We start from the raw sequence: 19,392 nt of genomic DNA, 5'->3' as shown, positions 1-19,392 counted from the left end.
TTGGTTCTAGAAATCTGGGAGAATGATCGAGATTCTGGAAGCTTCCCCTTCTAGGCGTTTCTAGAAGTTGTTTCAACAACTTACCTTGGATAAAACATTCAGATCGTATCCTTACCTACTTTGGACTTTTCACCACTTATCCTTTGATCCTATCCCTCCATCAAAGGTGGATCTCTTACCCTAGATTGGTAATTGCATAAGAACTCCCAACTTACCCTACTTCTCTATATATTCCCAATGTTTTGTGGTTGGTGGTTGGCTTTTGGAGACTGATTTTTCCCTTATGTTGTTGTAGTGAGGCATCATCATCTCATGCATCTAGGGTGATTATAGGTGCATATTGTGAAAATGAAAGTACAAGTCAACAAATTGGAGGAGCTTCTCTACAAGATCAACTGCTACATATGGTTGTAATCTCCTTCCATTTATAGTAATGCAAAGAATACATTGTTTTCCTATACGTGATGTTTACATTTGACTTATTTCAATACCATGTTGATCTATTGAATGAAGTACTTAGATGATACTATATATATCTCATATTTTCTTGGCTTGTGTTATCTCATTGTGCAGGTTCTAATTTTGGCAATCAAAGGCAGAATTGGAGCTTCTAAGCTAAAGAAGGAGTGAAGTGTACGAAGGATTCTAGGTAGGCCTAACTTTGTCATCTATTTACTTTAAGGAAAAACATTGTGTTAATTGTCTCTCTATTGTTCTAGGTTAGCCACTAGCCTAGGGGAGATCATTTTTTCCGCAATCGTAAATCCCATATAACAAATTGGTGACTCCACTGTGGAACAGAGTATTCCCTTGGTGGTTTCCTTGTCCATTGTGTTTGATTACCTCCTTGACATACCTTTGTTGTATCATCCAACCAAGAAAAAACTTAGGAAGTGATTTCATTAAACCGTTTTTTCCATTTTTGTGCTAGAATTCTCTTTCCCAGGCCCAACCCACCCCCTGTGCCTTTAACAAAGCATTAAACCTCAACCTGGCACTTTCTGCACCAGCGTTGCAATGCATTAGTGCCTCTTTTGCACTACTGTTGGCCCCTGTTTTCACATGAATTTTTCCTTGGTTCTTGAGCCTATCTTTGGTAAACCCACTTCCAGATGAAATTCTTAGAGTCTTCAGTATCTTGTGGTATCTCGAAAGCCTCTGTTTGTTTTGCATTTGTGTTGCTTGCCTTTCGTAAGAATTCATTTTGATTTTTCTTTGTTCTTATCATTTTCTCCCTTGAAAACTAATTTCGTTTGATTAATGGTCGCTTGGATGAATTGTTGTTCTAGTCCTCATTTTGACAAGTGTAATTGAATCAGTAATTGGACATTTGCATTTTAGTTTTATTCATTTCAAAAATTAAGTGTGGTCAAAAGAAAAAAATTTCATCGACATTTAGGGTTTTTCATGTGCATTAACATAGGAATGGTTGCATTAAAAAGGAAATTGCACCTTGCATCTTGTTTGATACATATTGTGTGTTGCATCTTGATTATTCCTTCCCTCCCTTAGCTATACTTTCATTGAAAGATAAAGTATTTCTATTTTCTCATGTTAGATTTGCATTTCAGGATATTCAGTTGACATTCGTGGTGAGCTTGAAAACTAAAACATAATCAAAGATAAACAATAAAGCTTATTGAATCAACCTAAGGAGAATTTGTAACATTAACGCAAACATCTAGAGGTCTAGGCTAGAGATGTGTTCCAATGTCATTAAATGTAGGAGCTATCGTTGTTCTCCAATGTTGCATCCTGGGAATGAAATCTCATTCCACGTATGTGACTGTATAAGACCATACTCCATGTACCTTCGAGTATATTGGTGGCACTTCTTCACATAAAGTATATCGGAATTCTCTCATCGAATGGTTATGCATTAGAAAACACTACTACAGACTTCACTCCCACGTACCATCGTATATATTTTGGGAGTCCCCAATAGTTTGATATCCATCCATTGGTAATTGAGTCTACCTCCTTGTATACCATGATACACCAAACACAACATTCAGCGAGATTGGTCATATGTTAAGTCCTTGATTTGCTAGGGTGTATATTGCAGTTCAAAATTGCTTGGCAATCCTTTATGCCTAGATTTCCCTCTTTTTATTTTATTTTTTTGTGTTAAAAAAAAAATTACTGTCCAATGTGGAAGAAAAAAATCCCCCTCCCCATCCACTTCCTCCAGAGGCTACTCCTAATCATCATCAAAGACATATGAAAACACAAACTAACAAATTAGAAACATCGAGAACTACTTCTAGCCCTCCTCCTCATATTGATCAACGAAATTCATCTGTCCCTTTGAGTTCCGAACCTAAGACTATATCTATTCCTGTTGGTAACACTGACATAATTGAAACAAAAGCCCCTGAAACTTTGTTACCTGAGGTCATTCAATTTGACCTTCCTAAGTCAGAAACTTTCTTTCTTGAGGTTATTGAACCTAAGGAGCCTCAACCATCTTCACTTGATTCTTTGGGACCTTCCTCCTCTCTTCCTTTGTCTCAGGCATAGCCAATATATCTTAGGCCTGATAGTGAACCTCTTCCATAGGAACTTCTGAGTATTGAAGATATCCCTTAAGAAGAGCCTCATCATTCTACTCCCATTCATTGGGAAGGACTTCATTTTTGTCAAGTTGATCCTCTTCCATCTCCTCAACCTTCGACATAATCTCCTTTACCTAATTCATTAGGCATATCTACGGATCTCTCACGACAATCTTCATTGGGATTGTTAACCATGATCGAAACTGATTCAAACTCCCAGCCATTGTCCACCACTATGGTTGATACATCAATCATTGCATCCTCATGTATGTTTGTAACATCACTAGAATCTTATTTATATGGTGGCCCATCTATCCCACTTGACTATCAGTCATTATCTGGTCCCTTTTCTAGTATGGCTTCCAGTCCTTGGACCTCTCCCATGTCATCCAATTTGAGAATAATGCCTAATACTTCTCTTTTGAATGACACACTATATGCTCCTCTTCCTCCATCCACGCCTACAAAATAGCAACAGGTTGGCCCTTGTGTTAGTGGGAAAAGCTTCCCTCAACAACCCAACCCTCCTTATGTTGGGTACCCTTTATCTGGATCACAGTTTCCTCCATCAGCCCCTCCTCCCATGGTAGGGGGGAAATATTTTATTGGTATACTTCAATATGGTAATCCACCTAGTTATATTCCTCCTTATCTTGGAATGGATTCCAGCGTTTGGGAACATACTTTATCCATTCAACCTGGTTCATATTGGGATCGATTGTTGAATCCTCAAACTGTACCATCTTCATCACGAATTCCTGCCTATCCCTCATTACCTCAACAAGCTCAGATACATGTGAGAAAACTTTTACATCCTATTCCCATGGTGTCTAGTTCTCCCCAAATCTCGATTACTCAAACTATAAAAGGATCCTCACCTTCTCAATCGCTTGCGCAATGTACTACACAAGTTTCGATAGCTCAAATTATTAAAAATTTGGCACAGGCTTAGTCAAACCCGTACCAACATGAAATGCAAACCCCTATCAAGCAAAAATATGGATCACATCAAGTGCCTTTTCAATGCTAGCAAATCCAAACCCAACCATTCCAGCAAATTTATCACCATCATCGAGTTGGGAAGCAAACTGACTTGTATGCTGGTTATCAGAATCCTCCATATTCTAGTAACCAGGTTCGTTATTATAAGAACACTCCTTATTGAGGAATGAAAGTGCCTATTGCCTAGGCTATCCCTTATTATCCAGGGCATCCCCCTTAAGACTTTAATTGGTAGTTGCCTTTTGTGGCTACTCTTGAATTGCTTGATTTAACTTGGCTTACTAACGACCCCATTTCTCATTTGCTATGGTGGCCAATTATTTGCACTAAGTTGCCTTCTGATATCCCAAAATTCAATGGGAATCCTGGAGAAGATCCGTCGATGCATTTTATGACGTGTCATCTATGGTGTTCATCCAATTCACTTAATGATGATTCCATTTGACTTTATCTTTCCCAATGAATGCTTATAGGTACTACAACTAAATGGTGTACTGGGTTACCTAGAGTGTCATTTCATGACTTTAGCACTTTAGCCACTACCTTCCTCATGCATTTCCATTTTCCCATCAAATACGAAACTAGAATGAAACTATTGAATAACTTCAAAGAATCAGACTCTATTCACATTTCAGATCACATTCATGAGAGGATGCGTCGTTTTCATTTGCTCAAGACTTATGTTCCCAATCAATTGTTAGCAGAATGGTTTGTCAAACCTCTATTAGCTCCCATAACAGAAGATGTGGCCAAGGGTCTACTCCTCACCGAAGAACAAGTTATTGCTCATGCTCAGTATTTAGATATGTTCTATACCTAATTATGGATGCTCTATGATAAGATATCAAAATTCTTGAGACCCTCAGATATTATTCCTCCTCCACCTGGTAAAGAATCTATGCTTCTGATGGCATTATAGGTTCTAGTAGTTTGCAGTTGGCAAGTAAACCATTTGGTATTTCTCTTACCACTCTTTCATAAAAGCCTCCATCTCATCCTCCTGTAGATTCTGTTTCCAATATAAATGTTGTCTCATATAATAAATGCAAGTCTCAACAATAACCTAGAAGCAAGAAGAAACGTAAAGGTAGGAAGAATAAATATTCCTCACCGTAAGATAAACAAACAAATTTGTATTTCGATGAGAAATCAAAGCCTCAATACCTGTGCTTGATTTATAACAAGGATCACTTTACACACTATTGTCTACATTTTGCTGAAATGAATTAGTTTCTTAAATCATCCATTTCTCCCACTGTGCCGAACAACCTGTTTCCCAATGTGGAGACTTATATGGTTGCCCGGGATGCTTCTTCCTCTAACACAGTTTTGATGCTTTCCTCCTCAAAGTTGAAACCTGATGTCATGGTGGCCACTCGGAATAAGTAATATGGTAATCTGAATCCATTGTAACTTCAAGCGATTGATCAACTCACAAGTTTGGCACCACATTCATCTGATCTTGTTCCACCTCCAGTTCCCTCAGAATTGACTATCAAGGCTCTGAAGGGTGTCACCCATAAGTCTGGTTTCAACTGTCATTCGAGAGCCACTCAAAATTACCATGTAGTTGAAGACTTGGCTTAATATCCTTCAGCTCTGTTTAATATTAAGGTGTTGCAAAAATGCCACACCCAAAAGAAGGCCTTGTTGCTAGCAATCGGATGTGTGGATCCATTAGATTCAAACCTAGCAGTTTTCTCCCATGGAAACTATACCCCTCGACTTTCGGCTCAGTTAGCTTTTATGATTTAGGTTGTTTTCCATGGTAATAACATTCATCATTTTATTATGGATGAGGAAGCCTTGACCTACATCATGTCCTTGTCTTTCTAGAAGGTGAATGGTTCACCCCAACTAAGTCAATTGACCACCACATTAAAAGCCTTTGATGGAAGGACATACAAACCTTGTGGGATTCTGAATTCCCTCCAAGTGGAACTAGGGGGAAAAGTTGTCTCTACTAAAGTAGAAGTTATCGATGGACTTATGAATTATAATATTCTATTGGGACATACATGGCTTTATCATATGGCTTCTGTCATTTCAACTTACTTCCAAATGATCGCCTTCCCTCATAAAGGCAGGATCAGGGCCATATATCAACTCACATTTTTCGCCTTTAATTCCAATGTTATTAGAAGTGTCCCTCTTGTAGGGGAAGCCCTACATTCCTATTAGCATGTCGGAGTTGGTTTGTTGAAGGATTCATCACTTGTGGGAACATTTTCACTCCCTCCCGCTCTCCTTCCCAACTCCTCCCCTTCAATTTCTTATATCAACATGATGTCATCCTCTACGATCCTGGCTGATCTATGGATTGTACCTGATGAAACTAACATCAAAAGTCTTGGCCAATGCATGACACTTAACCTCGTTGAGAAATATTAAGAAAGAAATCTACTCGACTTGTGTGACCCATAGTTTTTCTTCGATCAATTCTTTAGATCAATCATTGGATTATGGCATGCCCTATGATCCTTTCTGGCGTACATTCTATAGTGACGAAAGCATCATGGAGATCATGATGTGAGAAAATGCACTATGGGACAAACATCATTTATTCATCCTTCCCAGATACCATTGAAGATAATCTCAGTGGTGTGTACCTACTTGATTTTGTTGAACCCTTTATGAATTCCATTTCTATTCATGAGATCAACTTTGAAAAGAGTCTTTCGAATATCGAAGAAACCATTCCTCTCAGTATTTTGATTAAACTAGGAATAGTTGAAAATTTATACATCAAAGCATCTTGTTCTTCATCTAAAATTGATATTTATAGAGCCCGTTTTCATGAATTCAGAGATGTTTTTGCTTGGACATATGAAGAGAGCCCAGGAATCGACCCAAGCATAGTAGTGCATGAAATCAAGATGTATCCTGATGCCATACATGTCTAGCAGCACCTCCATCTGGTCCATCCCAACAAGGCTCCCAAGACAAAGGATGAAATCAAAAAGCTTCTTCGCGCTGGTTTCATATACCGTGTTCCTTTAATTGGTTGGGTATCGAACATTGTCCCTTTCATAAAGAAACAAGGCACGATCTGAGTATGTGTCGATTATCGGGATGTAAATCGAGATTTTCCAAATGATGCTTACCCGACCCCATTTATTAACCATATTTTTAATGATTCACTGGATCCAAGTTTTATTCATTTATGGATGGATTCTCGAGCTATAATCACATCAAAATTCTCCCAGCAGAACAACCTAAAACCACATTTATTGTTCCCTGGGGTACGTTTCTTATAGAAATATCCCTTTCAGTTTAAAGAATGTAGGGGCCATGTTTCAACGTGTGATGGATTAAACTTTCCACAACATCAAGCATATCATGAAACCCTATTTGGATGATATCTCGGCTCACTCCAAGCATCAGGCTAATCACCACATGCATTTACGGGCCATTTTTGTCTGTTGTAGACATTATAAAATTTGACTTAACCCGCACAAATGTGCGTTCTGTGTCAATTCTGCTCAAATCCTTGGTTTCGTCATCTTGAAATAAGGAATTCATATGATCCTTTAAAATTCCAAGTAATCATTGACTTTCCTGCGCCTTACTCCCTCGTTCAGTTACAAAGACTCCAAGGGAAAGCCAACTTCCTAAGGAGGTCCATTCCTAACTATGATGAATTGACCAAAGGATTTACTTGTTGAAGAAAGTGATTCCCTTCCATTGGGATGACACTGCACAAAAAGAATTTGATTCCTTGAAATATGTACTAGTTTGAGCACCTCTCTTATATCCCTCTGACTATCAGCATGACTATTTCCTATACCTTGATTCCGCCATCTCTACTATAGCTATGGTGTGGGTCAAAGAAGACGATATGGGGACTGAACAACCCATTTATTATCTAAGTTAGAACCTCAATGATACTGAGATTTGTTATACTCGTGTGGAAAAGTTAACTTTGGCGACCATTCAAGCCATCCAGATATTTCACAATTACATCTTGCTTTGCAAAACTATGGTCGTTCTTTATTGCAACCCTATGACATACATATTGTCACGTCAATTGTTGGGGGGGAAATACTCTAATTTGATCGTTATTCTCCAAGAGTTTGACATGGAATTCATCAAATCTAAGTCAAAGAAATCCTTAGGTTTTTCCAAGCTAATGTGCGATCTCCCTTCCCTTGATGTTGAATCTACATCTAAAGATTCCATCCCAGACGAGTCATTGTTTCTAATCTCGTCATTTGACCCATGGTATGGATATTTTCTGATCTATATCTAGGCCCAAACTTTCTTCCCTAATACCTCTCACTCAGAGCAGTGATTATCGGCGACACCCTTTACCGTAATGGTATTGATATGATTTTACAGAGTTTCCTCACTCTAGAGGATGTTGAGAAAGTATTCAATGAATTCCACTCGGGGGAATGTTGTAGACATTTATTTGGTTACACTACGTGCAAAATATCTTATGCACTGGTTACTTTTGGCCTAGAAAATCTTCCATGACTGTATCCTCCCAGTCCAGAAATGTCATGCATTCCAGATCTATGATAAACAATTCCATGCTCCGCTTGCTCCACTGCATCTCGTTGTTACCATTGGTCCCTTTCCAAAATGGGGTATCAACTTTATGACATGTAACCCTCATCTGGCTAGGGTCCATGGCTATATTATTTTCATTTTTGACTACTTTACCAAGTGGGATGAAGCGATGCCTACATTCAATAACACTAGAAAAATGACTGCTTATGTTTTCTTCAGCCACATGATTTCTAGGTTTGGTGTTCCACAAGAAATAGTTACAAATCATAGGAAGCACTTTCAGAATCATATGATGACTGAATTAGCTGCCAAATTGGGACTTTCACATGAAACTTCCACTCCCTATTATCCTCACACTAACGGACAAGTTGAGGCGATTAACAAAGTTCTTAAGGCTATGCTTCAACATATGATAGGGGTCCACAAATTGGACTGGAACTTACTTCTCTTTGTTTCCTTGTGGTCATACCAAATATTAGTTAGGACTTCTGTTAGATTCATAACCTTCAAGTTGGTGTATGGTATGGAAGTGATCCTCCCCATCAAATGTGAAATTGCATTTTTGAAACTAGCTACCGAACTTCTTCCTGCTACTTCCACAGAGAAGGAGCGTCTTTTACATCTAACTCTTTTGTATGAAACTCGGCGTGATACCACATTAACCAATGAAGCCCATAGAAGATGCATCAAAGTGTAATATGACAAAAATGTCAAGCCTAGAGTGTTCTTGAAAGGAGATCCAGTTCTCTTATATGACCAGGAGGTAGATAAGTTAGGTTGAGGAAATTTCCAACCTATGTGGTTGGGCCCATAAATTATCAAGCATGTCCTTGAAAAAGGGGCTTATGAGTTAGTAGACCTCGATTGAGTTCCACTGGCATAGCCTAGAAATGGGTTGTACCTCAAAAAATAATATGCTTGATACCATGCATAATACACTCTGTACATACTTTCTATAGGTGTGTTGAGTGTGTTTGCAGTGTGGTTTTCAGAGCTTCCCATGGTTTATGTTGATTCTTTTTACTTTTGGATTGCAGATGTTGACCTCTCTCAAATTGTATATTGGTTATGCCGATGGTTCTAGCCCTAGTAATCAGAACCTATCCTCCGCAGTGTGGCCTATCTTTACTCTAAATGGAGAGTTAGTGAGTATGCAAGGGATTTTCAATGGTCACTTGACTAAAAACATCACTAAGTATACCGAAATGGTTGAGCTACTATCTGATGCTATTTCACATGGTATTCGACGTATAGTCATTAGGCTTGACTCATAGCTTGTAATACTACAACTCGCTAATATCTATTCAGTGAGAAATTTCACCATCCTTCGCATGGTTTTGAGAGTACGTCTTTTGGAAATACATTTTGATTTCATAGAGTATGAACATATTTCTAGAAATCTAAACACATTAGCAAATTCCCTAGCTAATTTTGTTTTAGATTGACATTTGTGAAGAATGTAAATAACTTTGAATTCACATCACATCATATTGAAAGAATAATAGGAACTACGAAATATTGAATATATATATATATATATATATATTAATTAAGTTTGGTTTTACAAAATGTGTGCCTTGAGACACATATGGCTACATCACCCATATAAAAACTATATGCAAAACATCTAAGTAGAAAAACTTTTGGTTCTCATGATAAAATGACATTGCAAGAGCTATCTTACACAACAATCGACCAATACAACTAGGCACTCTCATTGTGTGTCGTTGAAGTCGCAATGGAATATTATCGACCACGGTATCATCAATCCCGTGTGTGAGTCCTTCCATGTGGTGCTCCATCTCTGATAGGAGCTCAACTACATCAAGATCTCATAGTGCATCATGTCCTACTGCAGCGACCTGTACTGGTCCCACTACCTCCTCTTATGGTTTTCTCTGTGTGATGGAGATATGTAGCTCCTATAGGTCGAAAAGGTCCCATATCTGCATGAAAACATCTAATAGTTTAGTCTTGGGAACATTAAAAAAAAGAAAAAAAACATAAAACTTTCAAAAACTTAGTGGTTGAAGTATCTTAACTGAAGCATCCCATTTCTCACCCTTAGGCAACTCGAGCTTAGGATCATCACGGAAATCCATCCCTGCATAAGGATAATCATTAATAATGATAAACTATCTGTGCAGCCACCCAAATATGCTAGTCAAAAGTTGATCGATTATGGGTCTGCATGTCGGGTCATATGGTCTAGCCACCTACTCATGTGTGGGGTCCTCAGATCGATGGGCTCAAGTACAATCTGCTAAGACTATAGTACTGGTACCAACTCTAGAGAAAAAGAGACTAAGATCGCGCCATAGACAAAGTTCTTCAACTTCTCCTGCTTTACTTTAGTAAGTTGTTCCTTCAAATTGACCAAGACACCGTCACTCCAGTTGAATATTGTCGGCTCTAGACACTCTATCCCATATTGCATGTATGATTTGCTTGCTAAATATAGTGTGTAGTTTTCTTCCAATCTTGTAATAATGAACAAGATCATTCTTAGTGTTAATTGGGTTACATCCTTTATGCTGATATTTCCATCCCTAGTAGGAAGGGATTGAGGTATGCGATAGGTAGCAATGTATTTTTTCACTGTCTCACCACCACTTCTTCCACCTAGAAGAGAGATGGGGGCACCTCGCTTAGACAATCCTACTAGAAAGCAAATATCCTCTACCTATATCTCGAGTAGATTATCCCCAAACCTTAATTCCTGTGCCTAAATATCCCATGAGAAGATAAGGTATTTCAACAGCTCCATATGTTACCTCATATTAGGAAGCCAAAAGAATTTCATAACCCACAATTTTTGAGCACCTAGATGGTATGAGGGTTGTTTGCCTCATTCAAGTATTATTCCTCAAATTCTCTTTCTCTCCAAATGAATGTGATTTTATGCTAATGGGTACTTGAAATATGAACAAGGAATCCATTAGGCTCTTTCCCATGCAAATAACTTGACATAATTTGAGGAAAATTGAAATAAAACATAGATAAATGCACCCAACGCAACCTAGCAGTGTTTACTAGATCGTTGTACCTCTTCCAGAAGTGTTCCTCTACCTAAGTGCTAAAACATTTTCGACACAGGGGGGTGTGTTTGTCCCAGGACAATTTTTATGAACCCAAAGAGCCTCAAAACCTTAAAATTTTTGCATGAAAACACAAAAATGAACTGTGGAAATATAGAGAAAGGTTTCAGTTCCTACCTAGAAGTGACGAAACTCAAAATGGTTCCCTGGATTGGCCACAATCAGCTGCAGAAGATCGAGGGAAAAAGGGCTCCAAATACTCATTATTGAAGGTAAAATGTGAAATGGTAATGAATGAAAAGTCGTCTTGAATATTTATGGACATTTTCTCATTATTTTATTCATTTTTTATATTTTAACCTAGATATGCTTCATTTTTACTATGAAACAGGTATGTTTAATTTTTCTTGTGGTGTTTTGAGTAGGATGAAAAATGTTAGTAGGTTTTCATTATGTTTGAATAGGTTACTTTGACCACATAGTACACTTTTATCTCATTTTCGGATCATCAAACCTACGAAAAATGAACCCCCCTAGAGTCCTTTGGCATCTCTTTTTAGACTCCCAAAATATGAAAATATTGCCAAGAATTTGTCTTTTTGAAATTGTAAAAGTAAAAGAAAAGACATCTACTCATTATAATTTTAACCCTTTTCCACACCGAGATAGGCTAGATACTAAAAAGGAATACCTTAGTCGAACATGGCTAAGAGGTTCTCTTGGGTATTGTTTTCTACCTTTGTGGACCTAAGGGACTACCTACAAAAGGGGACATATGGAGTTTTCTTTTTCACCTCTTTTTCAAACTCTCTAAACATGAAAAAGGTGTCGAGTTTTAACTTCACTGGACTCGTTAAAACATAAAACAATGATGGACATGTCAAACATGACAAGGTTGAACCACTCCTTCTAAGGGCTCGTTAAATATACTCTGATGGATTCATCCGAAGGATGAACTTATAGATCAAGCATATGTTATCCTCCTCAATCTTGTTAAAAAATAAAGAGGTACTAACTAGTATCGTTGGGGAGATTGGGAATAACAATGGATTTCATTTTTCTAATGGCAGCGAGTCACTTTTAAACATGACAATCTTCCACTTCATCTCCTCAGCTGTTGGGTTGGGTAATATGCTTGTGTTTTGGTTATCATACCGTTTTTAGAGCCTCCATTTCAGTTTTGGTTCAATGTTTCCAACTCCATTCAATGTTGCTGGTGTTTCCAAGAGACTCTAATTCGGTTGATCTCTACTACAATACTCTTAAGCCTTTATTTCATGTATGCCCTTCCTGATCTAGTTCCATATCAGCATCATTCTGATATTTTTTTCTCAATCATGATACCCATTTCGTGTTATTGATTAGGGATAAATCAAGGCCCTCCTACAACGGGTTGCTTCCTATTGACAACAACACATCATCCAGGAAGTTGACTTAGAAACACACCTTTGGTACCTTGGTGCTTCCATACATCAATGGAAAGTTTCCTCACTCTTGGTGATAGTTTTACATAATTGGCCTTCAACTTAAATTTTTTGTGTGGTGTTCTACATTAGCTCCTTTATTCACACCATATGGATTGTACTATAGTACCTTGAGAACCATTATCATCATCGGTGGTTTCTCTCACGCCTGTTAACATCTTACATTGTTGGCTGATAATCTGATGGTGTCTACCATGTTCGACTCCAAATAATTGATTCACATGGTTAGACTTGTACATTGGTTGGTTGTGTTAATGAGATAGAAGACCCCAAATCTAGTTTCATCCATCTACGATATGATTTTTAGGAGCTATACAAAGATCACAATGTATGATGACCATGATCATATAGACAGTCATCTAGTCATGGGTCCACCAGTTGCATCTATGGAAGTTCCTTTTGATCATTGTACAAGTTATGTTAGCTTATGAGCTAAGTATGGGTATTCCCTCCCTTAACAAACAAATATGTCATGTTGTAAATGTATTGTAACAGCTGAAGCTTGCCAGTTATCCTTGATCCCGACTTGTCACAAGGTAAAGCATTTCAGTCATCAGTCATCATCTCTAACTTTGTGCTTTAGGGGACATTCTGTTATAGGAAATTTTGTCACATCTGATCAATGAGCCTCCTAATGGGATCAATCAACATCTTATTCCCCCTTGTCACCATCTTGCACAAATTCCTAAGCATGTACCTTTAATTTCCTAGAATTTCATCCCTAAACTACCTCATCTGAGCCAGTTTGAGGATCAACTCTCCCTGTAAGCCTACTGGGGTGCGTTCACCAGCAGTTTTCTCCACTATGTCCTACGTTGGTCACAATCAGGTTAGTCCCCTTTCCACCTACATTGGTTCTAGAAATCTAGGAGAATGATCAAGATTTCGGAAGTGTCCCCTTCTAAGAGTTTCTAGAAGTTGTTTCAACTACTTACCTTGGATAAAACATTTGAATCCTATCCTTCCCTACTTTGTAGTTTTCACCACTTATCCTTTGACCTTATCCCTTCGTCAAAGGTGGATATCTTACACTAGATTGGTAATTAGATAAGAACTTCCAACTTACCCTACTTCTCTATATTTTCCCAGCCTTCTATGTGGTTGGGGGTTGGCTTTTGGAGAGTGATTTTTCCCTTATGTTGCTGTAGTGAGTGGTCATCATATCATGCATATAGGGTGATTTGATGTGCATATTGTGACAAGGAAAGGACAAGTCAATAACTTAGAGGAGATCTTCAACAAGATCAACTGCTACTTATGGTTATAATCTCCTTCCATTTATAGTAACGCAAATAATTCATTGTTTTCCTATATATGATGTTGTTATTTCACTTATTTCAATACCATGTTAATTTACTAAATGTAGTACTTAGATGATACTGCATAGGTCTCGTAGTTTCTTGGCTTGTCTTATTTCATTGTGCAGGTTCTAATTTTGGAAATTGAAGCTGGAATTGGAGCTTTCAAGTTAAATAAGGAGCGAAGTGTGCGAAGGATTCTAGGTAGGCCTCACTATATCATCTGTTTACTTTAAGGAAAATCATTATGTTCCTTGTCTCTCTATTGTTCTAGGTTAGCCACCGACATAGGGGAGATACTTTTGTCCACAATCATAAATCTCGTATAACACTTGTGTTGAGAAATGGAAACAAGAAAGTCTAGTTTAATTTGTCCTTGAATTAAACTGTGAACTAAAATTCAATTATATTCTCATAGCAACTTGTAAATAGTTAATTAAGTTCAATTGACTTAATTAGCTTAGGAATTTGGAGTTGGAAGCCTTTTTGTAGTCATGTATATGTTGGGTTATGTTATATTCTTCCCCCCCCGTTCATTGTGTCGATTGCGTAGCGGGAGGGCCACATGGGGGTCGGCAACTCCACCTGTCCAAGGGGTTTGAGGGGGGTGGGAAGCCCCCCTCTATGGGGCCTGGGGCAGCGCCCCCAGGAAATCTTTTTTGGACCCTATTTTAGGTTGGGCAGACCTACCTATGGTTTTGTTCATGGTTTTCAGTCCATGGTATTGGATGCTTCAACAAGTATAAATATGTATTGTAACATTGAAAGGAACATAATGAAAAAAAAAGCTAGTAGTCTTAGTTTTGGGATCCAGGGGAAAATCTCTGTGTATATGTTTTTTATGTGTTATGCTCTCGCATTGTTTATTTTTTTTGTTTTAGAATTTGTATGTAGGTAAATTATGTACAGGGTTAAAACCTACATTTGGTATCAGACCTTGTTTTGGCTTCAAGGGGATGCCTTTGTTGCTAAGGGGTTTCCCTTGGGCCTATGGTAGACCCTGTTCAGTGGGAGATCTATGGGATTGATTTTGGTGGTGAAAGAAGATGGAGAGCAGTGGAAAGATAGAGATTGAGAAATTTAATGGTCAGAGTTTTGAGTTGTGGAAACTCAATATGGAGGATCTATTGGTGGATAAAGATAAGTGGATCGCGATAGATCTGGGTACTAAACCAACGAGAGTGTTTGATGAAGAATGGAAGAAGTTGGATCGGAAGGCAAAGAGCACTATATGATCGTGTGTCTCAGATTTAGAATTGCTGAATGTATCAGGGGAAGCTACGGAAAAGGCTTTGTGGGACAAGTTTGGGACTTTGTACCAATCTAAATCTCTGGTGAATAAACTGTTCCTATGGAAAAAGTTGTATAAGCTAAGGATGAAAGATGGAGACTCAGTGACAGGGCATCTGAACGCATTTAATACTGTGGTAATTCAGCTATTATATGTTGATATTAAAATTTCAGATGAATATAAGTGCATCAATTTGTTGTGTTCTCTATCATATTCGTGGGATAATCTGGTTATTTCAATAGGTAGAAATGCAACTGCCTTGCAGTTTGATGAAATAGTCTCATCCTTGTTGATGGAGGAGATGAGATGGAAAAATATGGAGAACCAGAATGGTGATTCCTTGTTTGTACGAGGACTGTCCCAGAACAGAAACAAAAATAAGTCGTCAAGTGCGAGATCTAAATGTAGAGGGAGATCTAAATCTCTAAGAAAACCTATTAAGGTGGTTTGCTAGAAATGCGGAAAGGAATGGCACTACAAAATGGACTGTAAATCTAAAGCTTCTGACAAAGGAAAGGCATCTGATGATGCTCCTTTTGTAGAGGAAAAAACCACCTCAGATGAAGGTGGGGATGTGTACATGGCTTCTTCAAGTACACATGTAGATCATGAGGCATGGTTGATTGACACAGGTGCATCCTTTCACTTTAGTCCCCATAGAGAGTGGTTCTACGAATATGAGAAATACGATGGTGGTGATGTCTTCTTAGGGGATGATAGGAAGGCTCGAATCACTGGTCGCGGAAAAGTAAAGTTGAAGTTGCAAGGTGGAAGGGTTAGAACACTTTCGGGTGTTCTACATATTCCTACATTGGCCAAAAACCTGATTTCTGTGAGCAAGCTGGATGATGCAGGTGTAAAAACAATTTTCGAGAAGGATACTTGTAAGATGGTTCGGGGAGCACTCATATTGATGCGGGGAGTTTTGATTGGAACTCTATACAAGCTACAAGGTAGCACTATTGTTAATGGGTGTAATAATTTCGTGGTTCCTGAAAGTGGAGTAGAAAATCTAGTGGTCTTTGGAGAGAAGACCATGTTGTGGCATCAAAGGCTTGGACATACTAGAGAGAAAAACCCTCGGATACTTCATAGTAAAGGTATGATAGAAGGTATGAGTAATATCTCTCTGGATTTTGATTTCTGTGAAAATTGTGTATATGGAAAGCAGAATCCAGTGAGTTTCCCCTCTGGTGGTAAAAGGGAGAAACAGATATTAGAGCTTGTGCATAGTGATGTTTTTGGACCTGTGAAGGTTCCATCATTGGGTAAGTTTGTGTACTATGTATCATTCATAAATGACTTCTCAAGGAATACATGGATATATTTCCTTAAGAAGAAATTTGAAGTCTTTGACAAGTTTAAAGAATTAAAGGCTCTGGTGGAAAACTAGACAAAGAAGAAAATAAAGGTGTTGAGGTCAAATAACAATGGAGAGTTTTGCAGTAAGGAATTTGAAGAATCCTGTAAGAAGTGTGGTATAGCACGGCAGAAGACTACTCCATACACACCTGAGAAAATTGGAGTTGTAGAAAGAATGAACAATACGTTGATGGAAATTGCATGAAGCATGCTCAGTGGTGCCAAGTTAGGACAAGGATTTTGGGTAGAGGCAATGGAGAAAACATGTTACCTGGTCAATAGATCACATTCATCAACATTGAGGATAAGACTCCATAAGAGGTATGGACTGGTAAGAAACCCTCTCTTTCACATCTGAGGGTATTTGGATGTGATGCATATGTACATGTTCCAAAGGAGAAAAAAACCAAGTTGGATAGTAAATCTGAAAAGTGCATATTTATTAGGTGAGGATGGTTTAAAGGGCTATAAGCTTTGGAACCTAGTAACAAGGAAGGTTGTGTACAACCAAGATGTGGTGTTGAGAGATGTGAAACATGTTATTAAACATGAAGTCCAACTAAAGGAACCTAAGAAGATAAAGTTTGAGCTTGAGGAGGAAGAATCAGATTCTACAACAGAAGAGGAATCAGAAGATGAAGAGCCAAAAACTCTGGGTGTGAGAAGATCAGTTCGAGAAAGAAGGCATCCAGAAAGGTATAGTCCATCTTCTTTCTATTTAAATTTTGCTTTATCTATTACTGCTAATTATCCCAGAACTGTGAAGGAAGAAGTATATTAAGAGGATGGAAAACTCTAGAAAGAGGCCATCGTTAATGAAATGGCATCTTTGCACAAAAATGAGGCTTGGGATCTGGTGGAGTTACTGGATGGAAGGAAACCCATTGGTAGCAAATGGGGTGTTCAAGAAGAAGACAATTGAAAAAGGAAAGGTGGACAAATACAAAGCTTGGTTGGTAGCAAAAGGTTATTCCTAGGTGCCAGGAATTGATTTTGGTGATATTTTTTCTCCTGTTGCCAAGGTAGCTTCTATTAGATTACTTTTAGCTGTTGCTACTACTTTTGATTTTGAGGTAGAACATATGGATGTGAGGACAACATTTTTTCATGGGGATCTAGAAGAGGAGATCTACATGAAGTAACCTGAAGGTTTTATGGTGAAGGGCAAGAAACAATTGGCATGCAAGTTAAAGAAGTCTCTGTATGGGTTAAAACAGTCACCATGGATGTGGTATAAGAAATTTGATACATTTATACGGGGATTTGGCTTCACCAAAAGAAAAGCAGATCACTGTGTGTAATTTAAATTAATTGGTGACCGTATTATTTATCTGGTCTTGTATGTGGATGATATGTTTCTGGTTGGAAATGACAAAGAAATTATCCAGGATTTGAAGACCCAATCGTCCTCCAAATTCGACATGAAAGATCTTGGTGTTGAAAACTATATTTTTGGCATGGAAATTAAGAGAGATCAGGCAAAGAGGAAGCTCTGGTTAAACTAGAGGAAGTATGTCGAGACAATGTTGCAAAGGTTTAATACGCAGGATAGTAAACCGGTGAAGGGTCCTATTCCTGTAGGTGTAAAGTTATCTGTCAAACAGTGTCCCAAGACACAAGAAGAGGAAGAGGACATGTCCTGTGTTCCATATGCAAGTGCAGTCGATAGCCTGATGTATGCAATGACATATACTAGAACAGACATTGCACATGCAGTGGGAGTATTGAGCAGGTTTATGTCAAAACCAGGGAAGGAGCATTGGACAGAAATGAAGCGGGTTTTTAGGTATTTACATGGAACTAGTGATTATGGTTTATGCTACAAAGAAAGACCAGGATTGGACAGAGTGTTGGATATTCATGTCTTTGTTTATGCAGACTGGGATGGAGATCTGGATCAAAGAAGAACTACAAGTGGGTACGTTTTTAACCTAGATGGAGGTGAAGTCAATTGGATTAGTAAGAAACAATCTGTAGTGGCACTATCAACTATAGAGGCAGAATACATGGCAGCCACTCATGCACGCAAGGAAGAAGTTTGGTTGCAGAGATGTTCTACCTAAGTTTTAGTGGTACAAGATTGAATTTATTGGAGCTATAATTAGATAACTCATTTTGACTGAGTTATAGAAAACTAAACTAGTTCTAGTTGTTGGTGGAACTATTAGAGGTCTAGCAGTGAGTTGGTGCACTGGTGCATACTCAGTGCTACTCCATCTAATGAATTTTCCCTCATGAGAAACTCATGCATGTCGATTTAGAGAAAGACCCACTTGAGACTAGAGTGCAGAGGCAGTGTACTATCAGTTGTAGAATGATCTAAGTTGTACAAATCATGGATGCAATAAGAGGAGGACCTAGATTTGGATTGCACAGTTATGAAAGAAGGAATTCCCATTTAAATATGGACTATTCCTCACAGGAATTGCATAAGGAAATAGGGGCTTAGCGGGCATCATAAACTGGACAAGTGCTGGTCAGTGTTGCTTTAGAAGTAGAGATTTGATCATACTTGTGCGGAATTGTTCTTGTGAGAACAAGATTTTTATTATCACTCAGATTCTGATAAATGCAACAGATAGCTAAGATTTTGAGTAGTGACTATCCCTAGAAAAACAATTGTGTTATGTGTCTTTGATTATCTTCCTCTTGTCTATTCTTGTTTTCATCGATCATTGGTTTTTGCTCTTTAAAGAGTAGAGTAGATTCTTTTCTTGTGTTTTAGTACATTACATAAGCTGTGAATCTATAGGAAAATCTACATGGTATTGGAGCTGAAGAAAATATACTAGAGGATATTTTGAAGTTTTGATTTTTGTGTTACAGGTTAAATTCAAATTTGCAATACAT

This window comes from Pinus tabuliformis, chromosome 8 (genome assembly GCF_031772625.1).
Source record: "Pinus tabuliformis cultivar Carrire ecotype Pingquan chromosome 8, CPIR1, whole genome shotgun sequence".
Lineage (NCBI taxonomy): Eukaryota > Viridiplantae > Streptophyta > Pinopsida > Pinales > Pinaceae > Pinus > Pinus tabuliformis.
Note: the sequence above shows the minus strand (reverse complement) of the source record.